The 15765-nt window shown below is 45.9% G+C and overlaps 1 pseudogene; it reads right to left on the bottom strand.

The window, feature by feature from the left end:
• Positions 1–478: 478 nt before the first annotated feature.
• LOC18444679 (peptidyl-prolyl cis-trans isomerase FKBP42-like) lies at positions 479–14183 on the bottom strand (annotated as a pseudogene).
• Positions 14184–15765: the final 1582 nt, after the last annotated feature.

The raw sequence follows: 15765 nt of genomic DNA on the forward strand, positions 1-15765 counted from the left end.
TATCAAAACAATCATTATTTTTTAATTAAAAAATTATTTAAATATGTAACTTTACCATTAAACAAGGGCAAATTTGAAATTTTCACAAAAGGACAATGGCATTTTGGAAGTTAGTGTCTTGGAACTTTATTTGTAGAATTCCCTTGTCCTTTAATTAAAATTTCAAGTTTACCCCTTGCGGAGATGACAAAAGTACCCTTTGTCTTGTAGTAATATTTATAAAATTGACCCACAAAAGTAACTTTTTTTAAAAAATAGACTACAAAATTAATAAATCCACCCTTCACAACTCTCTCTATCTTGAACCTTTATAATTTGAAGGGTTGTGAAGTTTAGAATATCCCTATATATATATATATATATATATATATATATATATATATATATATATATATATATATATATATATATATATATATATATATATATATATATATATATATATATATATATAATGTAATGTAAATAACTCTTTAAGTTCGGGCAAGCAAGTTACTTTTTGAATGTGGGTTCAGTCGGCTTTGGGCCTTCGAGGCTTGAAGATTCTTTAAACTAGAGAAACCAGCCAGTTCCAGATGATCACGATCCAACAGATCTTGCTCTTTGGTTTGGGTTAAGGTCCGAGGCCAAAGATTCCCTTGTTAATCTCCTTCTGCTTCTGATACACCTACCTGTCTTGTTCAACTAGCAAGCGCAACTCCTTTGCCACTGCCTTGTCCTCTGGTGCAAGTTTCTTTGCTTTCTGAAAGTCTTCTCTCGCATTGTCTGTTCGTCCTAGAGCTGCGATCGCTTTCCCTCTTCTGAATAATGCTTTGACATTATTCTCATCCTCGGTTAAGACCTGACCAAATGTTTGAACAATGGTGACTAACATATCAATTTTTTTGAAAATCTTAAACAATCGAAAAATCTTAACAATTTATTTAATTCCTTTTCAATAGAAATGTTTTCAATAGACATTTTATCCTTGCCAGGAAAAATAAACAATAAGTACATGAACTCCACAAAAAAGATAGATAAAGGAAATAGTGGTGCTGGGTAAGATGCACTTACAATGCTGCATTACCCAATTGGGTCTTCATAGCGCTCCAGCTTTAGCAAGCATGCAGCCATGTTCGGATGGCATGGGTTCCTCACAGCCAGGGCCATGTCCTTGTATTTCCCAAACAATTGGAACATAAAGTCATCTCCAATATAAGCTATGGCCTGGAACAAAAACATAGGTATTTGAGAAGATCTAAATAGAAAAACTCTGATACCAATAGGCAATTATAAAAACAAAATAAAAAATCAGAATTCGTAACTATTTCATACTGTTGCATAGCCTCCTCCAATCTTTCCTCCTTGAAATGGCCATTCCCCTCGATCCTTCACCTTTCTGCAGCTTCAATTCGTTCCTCCACTGTCAAATCACTAGGAGCCTTCCCCTAGTAGATATCAAAGGGATTTAATCAAAGCCAGAAGATTTCATGGTCCCATGCCTAGTAGATATCAAAGGAATTTAGTCAAATCCAAAAGATTTCATGGTCCCATGGGAGTATACTATCCACTTACTCCCTCAAGTAAAACCCAATCTAGGATTAATTTTAGGATCCCAAATTTTAGGGATATAACCTCTTTAACCCATAGACTAACCTCAATAAAGAAAGTTTCCAAACTCTTCTCTACACAATTGAAAAAGAATAATATCTCAAGATTGAACGGAGACCATCCTATATTTGGAGGCTGAGATCTAAGTGTATGAGAACTCAAAATTTGAATTTGTTCTTTTGAAAATAATAACCTAGTGTTTCTTAGGTGGTTCTCAAATTTTCAGATTGAAAAAATCCTTCCAAGTAGGTCTTCTGACCAAGGGAATATATGGATTGCTCACACTGGAGCATAGTATATGTGCTCTTTCATCAAATTGTGGTGAGTCAACACATAGGCAAGGGATACTTTAAGGGAGGGTAGATCACAATCCAATGGAATGGTTTATGGTAATCCAAAGAAGCATACAATGCCCTATTCTTGATGGTAGATGATGAAGATTAACCATACCTAGGTGGAAGTCCCAGTAGGCCCCATTATGGAGAATCTCCATCGTCTATCATCAGGAACGGGCAGTGAATCTCCCTTTGGAATATACTTCGAAATGGATTATGGTATGCTTCTCTACATTTAAGCAAAAATCATGTCATATCCAAGAACCATTGTGGTAAACTGACCACCTTGAATTGATGAACACCAATTAGCTCGACTTCGTACAAGAAGTCAGCCATTGGGGGAACATTGGGGAATGAGAAGTTTCCCTCTTTACCATACCCCAATTCCCAACCCACATGTAACAATGCCCGTTCACCAGCTCTCATGCTGGATACACCAATACCCAATCCGTCATCTGAGTTTTCTCTGTGTATAGGCAGAAGAATGTAAGCTACTGTACATGAAATCATAGTTCATGAAACCAAAAGTCTGCAATTGTTCGGTTAACCACAAAAACTAAGGGTTCAATCATTGAATGACAGTAGTTTTACTGAATTCCATTTCATACATACTAAGTATGCAGCTAAACATCTTTTGCAATTGAAATTGCAAAGGTTTTCAATCATACCTAATTGGGAGCTAAATTTCATTCAATGCGAAATAAGTAAGAATATCCATCTAAAGATGTGGATGAAATGTGTAAACAAAAAACGAGGTACCTGGGGATGAACTCAAAGGATGAAAGAGAAATCAATCAATTCGTCGAACACATATACCCATAAAGTGGCTGGAGTTTCGAATCAGTTCAACAATATTAGCATTTCATAGTACCAGACTCCAATTCGTTTTCTTGGGTAGGTTAGCTATTTGTTTCAAACCTTAAATGTTGTGATGTGACCCTTAACAATCTAACCACCTAGCCTACATCACTGACTTGGATTCAGAAGTAAACAAAGTTCAGTACCACCTGATAAAGGACCAGTTGGTTCTATGCGGCAATTTCCCTCTTGACGAGAAAAAGTTGCATGACCCGTACAAGCAAGGGCCTAAAGGAGTGCAACACCAATATAAAACCAAATGACCAAATACAATGAACTCATGAATAATAAGAAGCTACACCACTGCAGCCAGATAGGAACTTGCTAAAAGAATCCTAGCAATTGGATATTAAGAAACAATTGCCTATCTGTAGTTCTCCTTGTTATCAAGAAAACTGCTAAATCTAATTAGGTTACTGCAGGGAACGATAGGATTAGGAACTGTGCTTCTTACAAGTGTGTAGCAAACTACCAACTGAGCTGGTCATGATGCTTTATTATCTCTAATTTTAAACATTTAGTATTAAAAATAATATCCAAGTTAAATTTATTTTCTGAAAGTAACTTAAACCAAGGCAAATTGCAAACTGGCCAGCCTAAGCCAGACAGGAACCACTGCCAGGTTGGGTATCTTTTCTTCGATTGGTAGCTCGGTGTCTGGTTCAGTTTTAGTTGAAGTGCTTGACAACAATCATGTAACACGTAGCACAAGATTAAAGAGATGAAGTTCTGATTACAATTTCAGATGTTGCTACCAATCTATAAAGATTGACAACAAAGTATTTTGTGGTGCTGCTCTAGAAATCTTGGCAGAAAATTGGTAGCAAAAACATGAAAAACGTTGCACAACCAAGCAAATTTCCTGTCAAACAATAAAAACAATGTCACAGAGGCTACCAAAAGATAATTTATATTTAAAGCCTATGATACAGTGATGAAAAAAAAACAAAATGGAATAGCTTCTGTAATAGATTTGAATTTCAGATGTGTTCTCATCACAGAACAATCTAAAACCTTCTTGATCTACAAAGAACTAAGGATATCAATTCAATAAAAGCACCATGCAACAAAAGTCCAATCGATTCAACAAAAGCATCATGCAGCAAAAGCCGCATCAATCAAAGTGTATTCTTGGAAAGATTGTATATTGAGAACCAATTCTACGCAAATTATAAAAATCATCATTCACTTGTAGTGACGGTCAAAAGTTTCTCTCACATCACTCTCTCTCTCAAGCGTGACACTACAGTGGGAAGAAAGAGAAACTATATTCGCTTTTCCAAGGAGATGGATCGTGTGTATGTGTCCTTTTTTTCTACGTACAATGTTGGTACGTATATATAGAATTTGGCCCAAACATGGGTGGATGATCAAAAGTAACCCTAATTGCTGAAAATTAAGATTAAATTGAATTAAAAGAAATTAAAAAATAGGGCAAAATGATAGATTTGCCCCTTCCTAACCATTCGTTGAATTCCAGGACAGTCCCTGTGTTGCCCTAGAACTCGCATGGATGATCTAGGGCCGTTCTGATGCCCGGTTGATCGTAAGATGATATTTTTCTTGTAGGGCTCGGCATGGCAATCGTTTGGATACCAACATCGAGCCATGGATCGTGTTTTTAGCGCACGATCATGTGACTTGAAATTTAAGTGGATATTGTAACTTCGGATTGATAGTGTAATCATTTCTTGATGTTTTTCGGTGATTTCTTCGTTGAACTACACTGAGTAAGGCGTTACGATCGCGGGGCAACAAACGCAACACGATTCTGTGCCCAAATGAAGATTTCTCAACTTTGGCATTTTGGTTGGAATCTGGAATTCCAGCGACTGAATTTGCAGTTGCTTTGTCAGCTTCGTGTGCAGAATCCACCGTTCATCATGTAGAGGGTTCGGGTCAGTGATAACACGAGACCTTATGCCCGCAATGGAATAGGTTTCGCTTCGATTGGGCTCACGAGCAGCATGATCCGACCGCTTGAGCGAGAGATGTCGCTACTGAATTTCCTGCACTTTCTTCACGGATCAGCAACTTCTCTCTAGCTTTTCTTCGTGCTCGGGTGTCATCATAAGGCGTGCCATATATCGAATCGTTCATCTTGACTAGACGAACATGTTCACCAAATTTGAGCGTCATCCGACTTGGGACAGGTGAGATAAGAGCGCCGAACGTCCTAGTCGTGATTGTCCCTTCTATGGCGTGGAGTTGTAGGGTGGGCGCACGGGAATCGCGTGCAGCCCCTCCTATTTCACTCTTTTGCCTATAACTTCTTCCTGGAGTGTCCGTTCGGGTTGAAATTTGACCCTTGGGGGTTTTCGACTATGCCGGATCTAATGGGGGTGGTCCCACAAGAGTTTGAGATGTCGAAAATGTAGCTCTAGTTATAAGGACCGTTTCAGGGTGTTAGAGGCTGATTTTGTCGGAACTGTTTCTCAATCTGCACCACCTTTAGACATGTTAGAATACGACGAAGCTTGACAGGAGACTTTTGAGAGACCTCATGGCCTATTCCAAGGCTATTCTGAGACTGCTAGAATTTTCACTGTTTGCTAGGCTTTATTGACCTGGGGCCCCATGTTGATGAAATATACCTTCCAACAGTATGCCCCGCTGAATGTTGTGCTTCGAGAGAATCGAGAAGTGCAATCATTCGGGAATTTTGAGGGATCTTGTCGAAGTCCTCACCCTCAAGGGACTATCAGGCCCTTTTTTTTTTTGAAGGCTAAATGCTACGAACCTTTGGTCGGCATTGTTCGCTGCTACACCAAGTGTTCTTTTGATGCTCAGGGTATCTCTGTTGGTCCTGTCTAGCGAGGTCCAGTCGGGGGCTTCTGACCCGTCCTAAAAGTCTGATCCCATGCAGGCTAGGGGGTTTTGGCGAGACGTACCTTGAAGCCTGTGGCAGGTTAGACCCTGGCTTCGTCAGTTTCTTACCTTCGTGATGGTCTTTAGCATTTCTGGAGGGATCATCGTCCACGCCCTCAAGGACTCTTGTTATTGTTGAACTGGGGAGATCTTATGCGGCTCTTACTCCCTAATGAGCCATGTTGAAACGTGGGGGATCTTATGCGGCTCCCACCCCCTGATAAGCCATGATTGCTGGGAGATCTTATACGACACTCACTCCCTGATGAACCATGTTGAAACGTGGGGGATCTTATGCAGCTCTCACCCCCTGATTAGCCATGATTGCTGGGAGATCTTACAAGGCTCTCACTCCTTGATGAGCCATGTTGAAACGTGGGGGATCTTATGCGGCTCTCACTCCCTGATGAGCCATGTTCTTGGGAGATCTTATATGGCTCTCACTCCCTGACGAGCCATCTGGTATTGTGATTAGATACTGGCTTTTAAGGATTTTAGGTAGACCACATTAGCCAAGATCTTGACTGTTTGAAAACTGGACGTCGGCTGAGACGGCAGCTGTGCATCATCTTGTCTTGTCTGTCCAAACGCCCTTTTGCAGGTTTTCACTTGAACAGGAGAAGTGGCACTGTGAAGACGGTTTTCGCCAACTCTTGTTATTTCTGGGCTCTTTAACTCATGACCTGCGGTCATGTCCACCCTTTTCATCCCGTTTTTACTCACGATGCCCTTTCAGGGTTTTCACCATGCCTGGATTTTGTTTTCCACGGAACTCTCTTACTCATGGTTTCGTGACCATACTCGTACGTCATTTTTACTCATGGCGATCCCTTATCTAGGTGTACACTATGCGCTTTCTTTTTTGAGAAGGAGGGTTTAGGGTCGTGCCTTCGAGACCTGTGCGAAGCCATTTAACGTCATGCGGCCAGGACGTGCACTATAGTTTAGGGTCATACAGCTGGACTATAGTGGTGATGAATGGCAGTTTGTGGACGCCATAGAGTGAGCTTGGTGATGACTTTTGACTCACTTGGGAAGATGGCATGAAGTTGCCTTGTGAAGAGTTGATGATGGCTGAATGGTGGGTGAGCAATGGTGACCCAACAGCTGACGGAATGTAAGACTTGCGGAAGGGTTCACCGATTGGTGAGCATGGGTAAGACTCACTGGGGGAAATGATGGTAATGATGGTGAAGGTGGTGCTCACACATGAATGGGCCGGCTAAAGAAGGCATGCATGAAGATGCACACAAAAGGCGTGTGTGTGCATATGTAAACTTACCGAGGAGGAAATGGAGGTGGAATGCGCACACAAACGGGTCGATTAGGGAAGACGTGCGCGAAGATCCCCGTAAAAGGTGTGTGCGCGTATGTGGGGGCGTCTTTAAGGTCATGCCTCATGGATCTGGGCCAAGCAGTTTAACGTCATGCAGCCAGGTTTAAGGTCATATAGCTTGCACCGTGGTTATGCAGTTTAAAATCATGCAACTAGGACCATGCAGTTTAAGGTCGTGCAACGAGACCTCCGCTGCAGTTTAAGGTCATATAGTTCAGACCATGGCTGTGCAGTTTAAGATCATGCAGCACGGACCATAGCTGTGCAGTTTAAGGTCATGCAGCATGGACCAATGTGTGGGTTGTCATGTAGGTAAGCTACATGGGGGATGAGTTGTGGATAACCATCTGACTCCTAGGGATAAGGTCGTTAAGGCTATACACAAGAAGAGAGGTTTAGATAGAGATGGCAGCACTCAAGGAGTGGCAGATAGAAGAGATTTCACTGGGGATTAGGAGGGCCAGTGTGACTCCAAGGGGATAATAAGCAATGGGGTGTACGTAATTCCGCTGAGGATAACAGGCCAGCGCACAGATGAATCTCATTGAGGGTTGAAGGGATAAGGATGGCCCTAACTCCCTAGGGATAGCAGGTCGCAGTACTATGTGACCCTTACTGGGATGTTGGTGCGGAACACACCCATTGGGGGTTAAGTGGGTAGGTACGACCCCTGTGTGCATCTAACTCCACTAGGGATGTTGCTGAGATACTCTTTTAGTGAAGGAGTGGTCTATCTCTCGGCTGAAGTTGTGCGCATGGGCCATTTGTCGCACCATGCATTACAGTTTTTAGGGTCTTGTAGCTTAGACCATGGCTATGCAATTTAAAGTCATGCAATTAGGACTATGCAGTTTAAGGTCGTGCAACTAGACCTCCGCTACAGTTTAAGGTCATGTAGTTTGGACCGTCATGCTAAACCTTTTAACGTCATGTGGCCAGGACGTGCATTATGGTTTAAGGTCACACAGTTGGACCATAGTCATACAGTTTTGAGTCATGAAACAAGGACTATACAGTTTAAGATCGTGCAACTAGAGCACCGCTACAGTTTAAGGTCATATAGTTTGGACCTTGTAGTTTAAGGTCCCGCAACTAGACCTTCGCTATAGTTTAAAGTCATGAAACGAGGACTATACAGTTTAAGGTCGTGTAACTAAACTATCGCTACAGTTAAAGGTCATATAGTTTGGACCTTGCAGTTTAAGGTCGTGCAACTAGACCTCGGCTGTACAGTTTAAGGTCATGCAGCATGGACCATAGTGTGGTGAGGGAGTGTGACTCCATGGGGAGTAGAGCCGTCACTGGAGGCTGGACTCCCTGAGGAGTGAGGGTGTCGTGCAGGGGATGAACTTCCCGAGAGTACATGACAATGGTCCGGCTAAGAGTTCCATGGCATGCGCGCGGCACTAAGTGTCGGATGGTGCACGCGACATAGCCCCTTGGTGAAGCGCACGACGGTAGCTACCGACGAAATGCGCGGCGATGATCTCTTGACACGGCATGCAACAATGACCACTTGACGAGGCGTGCAGCGATAGTCCTCTGACGGAGCGCGCAACGCTGACTTTTGAATGAAGCTTGTGGCGATGACCTTTTGGCATCTCGGACTTGACCCGATTCTGCCTAGTCTTACTGCCTCAGGAATTGGGGACTGGAATGTCATTTCGTGTTTGTCGAGGGCAGTTTGCGGCATCGCTGGGTAAAAAAGAGGGAAAACCCCATTCACTGTTTTACTGAAGGGTAAAACAGTTTTTTTATAGAGAGAGAGCCAGAGCCTTTGGCAAGGGATTTTCCAGCAGTAACTTTCTGGCCAAAACTTACAGAGACAGGCCCTTAAGAGTTTTTCTGGTGAGCTTTAGGAAGTGCAAAGCTTCGTAGGGTGATTGCGAACACTTTTTGACAAGTGTCGAAGCTTTTTAAGCAAGGAAGAGGGCTTCTCAGGGCCTTAGCAGAATATACAGAGGTGCCCTGCCGGGGTTCGAGTGCTCCTCCGGTCGTTCTGCTGCTGAGGAGGTCGCAGAGAGTTTAGAGGGCTTTGTTAGTCCTCTGGTTGTTAGCGGAGAAACAGAAGGGGCTGCATTGGGCTCACCGAACACTCAGTGGAATTCCGATGAGCTTTGGTGAACTACTGAACTGGGAAACAAGGGGGAAGGGAAGACTCGCAGGGTTGCAGGGAATTCTTCTGGGGACTTCCGGTGCTTTTCACTAACTCCAATAACCAGTGGAAGGTGGGGAAGGGTTTTCCGATGGTCGGGAGTGGATTCCTGACGGAGAGGAGAAACAACGTTAGGAACCTTAATGGTTGTGGGATCGTAACGGTCGCGAAAACGAAAGGTCGTGAGACAGCGAACGATCGTCCTTCGCACGCGCAGTGACAGGCCACGCTGCAAGTGTCAGGCGACGTGCCCGGATTTCAAGGGACGCACGTGCGACGCGTGCTGACAGCTAGAGCGAGGCATTAATACGCCTTGGTTGTGGGACGGCGATAACCCTCAGTTGCTTTCAAAGCGGCGATTACCTCCTAGTGGCAGACGGCGATAGTCCTGACCTTGGCGATAATTAGTGTCCTCCGACAAATGTCTTCTCGGTGATCAGCCAAGGCTTCTAAAGCTGCGAGGAGGCAGGCTTATTCAAGTAGGGACCCTATGGTTATTGAGGATGAGGAGCCTCTTACTACTGAGAATGAACTACTTCCCTCTCCTCAACCTTCTGTCTCTAGAGGTAAGAGCGAGTATGACCTGATAATCGTGTGCAACAAGGTGATCCCTCTTACCACCTTGAGAGGGGGCCCTGCATCTTCCGCTCGAAGGGAACCAATCATAGGCTTAGCTTTTGTAGTCACTTCCTTTTCGGGACAAGTTATTCATCCTCTTGTCTGGCGCATTCGAGGAGGCTTTGTTGTTTCGCAGGCCATGATGCCTTTCCCTGTACACCTCACAAGGCTCAATCGCCGCAATGTTCTTGCAGACAACGGACGTGATCTTCTTAGAGCCGCTTATAAACTTTCAACGGGGCTTCTCTCTTTGAGCTGGTCATGTTCCCCTCTTTGGCGAAGAAGCTGATAGACAACCTTTTAGACTTCAAGGTTCCTTGTGCAGACTTTTTTAAACGAAGGTGGCTGAAATGGCTCGACAGGCTCGGGAAGTTCTGTCTTTAGAAGAATCAACTTCTATTGCGAAATATCCCTCTATTAAGCATTTACTTAAGTTCTTTCTTGAGCCTTTTATTGTCACCGATTCCGCGGTGACACACTTGGGTAACCTTAGAACCAACTTGCTCATGCGACAGTTCGTTCACACAGATTTTGAGATTTTGCCGTCGGAGGTTCCTTCGATTGTTAAAGAAATCGTATGTTTTAAGAACGAGAGTGGAAGCGATTATTGAATGTAACATCAACAATTTAGAAAGCTTGCTTTTTGTGGCCTGTGAGGTAGGAAAAGACCCATTCTCTCCTCAGTTGGTATGTGAGGAATATCCTCCTTTGGTTAGAAAGTTTGCTCTCCTTCAGGTGGCAGCCCTGAAGGATGGGATCAAGTGGGCACAACAAGACCATTATAGGCTTAGTCTTGAGGCTTGAGTGAACACTCTCGTTTATAACTCTTTGTACACCAATTCTTGGTATTGATAATAACGACAATTGTATGAATTTTTGGTTTTATGAATGAAATGCCACTTTTTGCTTGGAGTGTTCTGCGACATGTCTCTCGCTCTTCTGTCTTCTTCTGCTTTATTGCTTTCATCCTTTGTTAGTGTGAGATGAAAAAGAATACCCCACACCTTGCATTGCCTTGTGGCAACCTGTTGTGGCTTCAACAACCTCGAATGGGGGGCAGCTGCTTCCTCACCCCTGAGTGTTTGATTGAACAAGAGCTTATAATTCATGGTTCTCATGATTTGGTGAGCCTGCTAGCTGTAAATGCTCCAGTCTGGGGGAGCTTTGGCTTCGATTCGAGGTGCATTGGTCTTGAGCTTGTCGTAAGTCTTAGTCTCAGGGACAAACCCCTTTAAGTGCTTTGAAGCAATGCGCATGACCTCCAATTGGCTCTGGACGTTATCAACCTCGCTTCTCAGCTCTGCCATGGGGTCTTCTTCCTGGGAACTAGAGGGAAGGCTCTTGTCAGCCTGTACTTCTTCAACAACCCCCGAGAAGTGTAGGACCTTCTTTTGGCTATTGATGCTCCCTTTGTTCAATGAGGTCGGAAATTGGAGTACCTTCCTTGGTGGTTGGTGTACTAGTTTTGCTTCTAGAAGAGCGATGGGGACATGCAGGACCTTTTGCTGGTCCGATGTATAGGTTAACTTGGCACCGGAAGGTCTACCTCCGGGGCTTCCTTAAGCTCAGCGGCTGCTTCTAGCTCGCCATTTCGTTCTAGTGGAGTAGAAGTTGAGGGGGAAGCTTTGTCTTCGGGAGAGGATACCATGACCTCGAAGAGGTGGCAAGGTAAGCTTGCATGGATAGGGGTCAAGGGGACAATCTTGCCTTGTCTTTCCTCTTCTTTGAACATTTTCGTGATCATTCGCCCCAGATCCTCAACGTCATCATGAGACGAAGGTCCTGTCTCTCTCACAGGCTTCCAATTGTCATGCTTTGACTTGTCTGACGCTGGAAGTTCAGTGAAATAGTACTTGGTGTCGGCATAGTGAGTCTCAACTACAGGGAACGGTCTTTTGTCAGCATAGACCGTGTGTTGCCTTCCATCTCGGCTGTACTTGAAGCATTGGTGGAGTGTGGAAGGAACCATCCCTTGATCATGAAGCCAAGGATGACCAAGCAAGACGTTGTAGGAGGTATCGGTGTCGATTACGTGGAATTGGATGTAATCGTTGAGATCACCGATCTTGAGACGAAGGCGCACTGTGCCGGCTGGCTTTTCTCCTGATTAGTTAAACCCTTACACAGTGATGTGGGTAGGAGTGAGGTCGTCAGACCCTAATCCCAATCGGGTGATGATCCTTCTTGGGATCAGGTTGACGGCTGACCCTCCGTCTAGCATGACCCGATTGAGAGGGTAGGCGTGAAGTTCACCATTCACGAAGAGGGGGCGACAGTGGAATTTGCCTCCCAACTAATGGTTGTCATCGAAAAAAGAGATTGCCAAGCCCCCACTCAGGATGGCGGAGTCAACTTCAATAGGTTTTCAGTCTCGTACACCTCTGGGTTAGAAAGAGCTTGAACCAGAGCCATACGGTAGTCTCTAGACAGCAGGAGGCCATCATAGATACTCAGAAGGGCTGGAAGCTTTCTCAAGTGCCCAATCACGTTGTATTTCACTTTATCTTCATTAGTCTTCTGTGTTCTTGATCCTGTCACTGGTGTGGGCGGTAGGGTAGGCCTAAGAACAGGTTTTGGTTGAATTTTAGTTTGTGGCATTGGTTGACTTTATTGTTCAGCCGGTGCGGTCTGGGTTGATGAGGAAGCAATAGGAGCTTGTATTAAGGATGCAGAGGTTTGAGGTTGAGGTTTGGGGGAAAGTGGAGGATCAAGAAACTTGAGGGCCTTGAGCTTTTGAGGTATGGGCAGTAGTTCTTTCCCGATCTTAGACCTATTTGCCCCATGCTAGCTGGTACCTCCAAGATTTGCACCATGTGGGAGGCCTCTTTGGAACAAGAGCCTGAAGATGACTTGGTCTGTGCTCGGGTTGACAGGGCATTGGCGGCCGTTGAGAATCCAGCCACTTGGGCCAGCATCTCTCTGAGGCGCTCTTGCTGTGGCTAGTGTCTCCGAACTCTTTCTTTAGAGTGTCGAAGTCTGGGCACCGTCGAGCTACACCTGTGGAGAAAATAGAAGAGGAGGGAGAAGAAAAATAGTTAGAATGTTTCGGGTAGCTTTTTACGTCGTCGCCAGCATTGGACGTGCCCAAGGGATATTTTAGGTCTTGCCCCAGGTTTAACCGTCATGGGGTGCTTTTAGCGTCGTCACCCATATTGGGCGAATCCCGAGCTGGTGGTGACTCGGGGATGTCCACCTAAATGGACGAAAGGACGAGGCGAGCTACGCCTGGGATAAAGTCTTGCAGGGTCGGCAGTGGAGGAAGGGGCCTGAGGAATTCTTCCTCGACTGGTGGCTGAGGAGGATGATTCCTTCGACGGGCCGACCAAGGTGTCTGCCGTCTCCTTTGGGATCCTTGAGGAGGTGTCTGGACTGCCCTATTAGGCTGGCGAGTAGCCCTTACTTGGTAGACCGCCTCACTTTTCAAGGATTTGAGCCTACTCCGCCCATGGTAGACTTTCCAGGGTTGAGAGGTCGAAGGCTATGAAGGGTCCGGCATATACTCAGGAGGGGCCGGTAGTGTGGCTTCTTTTGAAACTAGAGTGACGGCCTGGACGCGTTTTGAGAGAATCGCACACACGATGTGGCCCTGCTGGACTTTCTCTGCGACTATAGCTTCGAATTCAGAGCATTCGTTGAGTTCGTGGCCCCATACTTGGTGGTATGGGCACCAGAGCTTTTCCGTGCTCTAAGCAAGACGCCTCGGCTGCCTGGCAGGCTTGGAGTGAGAAGGCCATGTTGGAGCATTGTCTTGAAGAGGGCCTGTAGAGGGTCTAGCTCAATGCTTCCTTGGGCTGGCGTCAAGAGGTCTTCTTACTCATGCAAAAGAGGGACTCGAGGGTGTCTTTCTGGGTTACCTTGAACTTCTTGACACTGCTGCATCTCTTCTGCCAAGAGCTTGTGGAAGCCAGTGCATTTGCTGACATCATGGCCTCGTATCGGTTCCTAGAGACAGGAACTTGGGCTGCCTTGCCGGCTTGGGAGTGACGAGCCCTTCTTTGAGCATTATGGAGAAAAAAGCACGAAGGATAGCTGGTGCCCTGTTGTCCTCTTGGATCGTGACTATGTGAGAAACCTCAGTTGCTCCAAACGCTGTTTTCAACTCTTCGAGCTTTATCTGACCCTTGTTGATTTTGATCATTTCGTTGAGCTTAGAGCAGTCGTAAATGGGGTGGCATACCCTCCTGTGATAGGCGCAGTACTTCTTGTTTGCCTCCTGCCCAGCCGACTTCGCAGTATTGGCCTCCGGCAACTGTATCATGTTCTGTTCTAACAGCAGTCGAAGTAGTGCAGGTGTCCACTCTGTTCTAGCAGCAGATGGGGTAAACCTTATTCTGGTGCTGGACCCAGTAGTCGTTTTGCCTAGAGCGTTTAGGAGGGGGGACGCTGTTGTAGGACTGCTGCTTTCCCCCGACCTCAGACGCATGTGCCTTGGAAAGGTCCAGGGTTTGAGGAATCGCGCCTTTGGTGTCAGCCATTGTGACGGTCGCGCTGATTACTGCCTTTTGGCTACCCCGATTGTTGGAGCGAGAGTTAGAGCTAGCAGGTTGCTGACGAGGGTTATCGTTACGCTTGAATAATTCCTCAATACGAACTGCCTTGGAGATGAGCTCTGACATGGATGGTTGATTGGATGCCTTGACATGTAGAGCGATCTCGGGAAGCATGTTCCGTATGTAAGTCTGGACCGCTTCCTTCTCGGTCATGGGAGTGGCATGGAAGGTTGCCAACTCTTTCCAACGAGTGAGGAACATGTCAACTGGCTCACCAGGGTCTTACATCAGGGAGAGGAGTTCGATGGTCTCCACGTTTCTTTGAACTTCATAGAAGCGTTGGTAGAACAACTGCTCCATCTCTTGCCATGTGTGTACCGAGTTGGGAGGCAGCTGAGCATACCACTGGAAGGCTGACCCTTCAAGAGTTTAAACAAACTGGCGGAGGAGGAGTCATCTGTCAGTTGCCGTCTCTCGACAGGCCGCCTGAAAGTGAGCAGTATGTTGGTGCGGAGACGTAGAACAGTTGAACACGGCGAGCTTCCCCTATTGGTAGTTCGGCGGGATGGGTACTTAGTCTATGTGCGAAGGGTTCGGCTATTGATAGAGCGGCGCCTCCTGCATGTCAGGGACATTGTTCTTGAGGTTATGGGCCACCATAGCATCTATGTGGGTTTGGAAGACCCCGCGGGAGGTAGAACTGTCTTGGGAAGCTGATGGAGGAGTTGGCCTGGGAACTGTGTTCTCACTAGGAGGGGAAACGATGGAAGAAGGGGACTTAGAGGCCTCTAGGCGTTCCATCTTTCCAAGGATGGCTTGCATCATTTCCTCAAACTTGTTCATCCACTCCTCCTGAGCATCGTCCGGGTCATTGATCACCATAGCACTGACCATCACTTCTGGCGGGTCAGAACCTGGCAGGAGAGCAGACTGCCGAGGTCGACGAGTGGTGCGTGGTAAGTCAGTCTAGAGGGCTTCAGCCTGCCCTGATTGGACCCGAGCCTTATATGCCACTCTTGTGAGGATCGGGTCTTGACGATCTTGAGACCGTGGCTTTTGAGTAGTGACGACCTAGCAATACTCTTGGATTCGGTCAGGCTCTGGAGTTTGGAGAGGGAAGAAGGGGTTACGACATAGGAGGTCATCAAAGGTGGCGACGTCGACTGCCTTAGAGGCTTCTTTGGTCAGAATCTGAAGACCTCTTTCCTTCTTAACCCTGAGATGGCTGTGGACTTCACTCGAGGACCGATCTTGAGACCTGGACCCCAGCCTTCTTCGAACACGCAATCTATGAGCTGGAACAAGGAGTGGGCCCAAGGACGGAAGGCAGCCTGGGTTTTTGCCTTGAAGGCTGGAGGCCTCTGTCTGACATCAGGTCACTGCCTCGAGTTCCTTTGTGGGGTGCACGTGCACTGCTGACCCGAGGCTAGCTCAAGATGGTACTCTTAGGGAAGACCTTCGAGTACCAGGGCTCGAGGTGTTTGCCTGGTGTCAGGAAAGCGACAGAGGGAGCTA

The sequence above is a fragment of the Amborella trichopoda genome, chromosome 5 (genome assembly GCF_054954075.1).
Source record: "Amborella trichopoda isolate Santa Cruz 75 chromosome 5, AtrichopodaSantaCruz75HAP2 v2.0, whole genome shotgun sequence".
Lineage (NCBI taxonomy): Eukaryota > Viridiplantae > Streptophyta > Magnoliopsida > Amborellales > Amborellaceae > Amborella > Amborella trichopoda.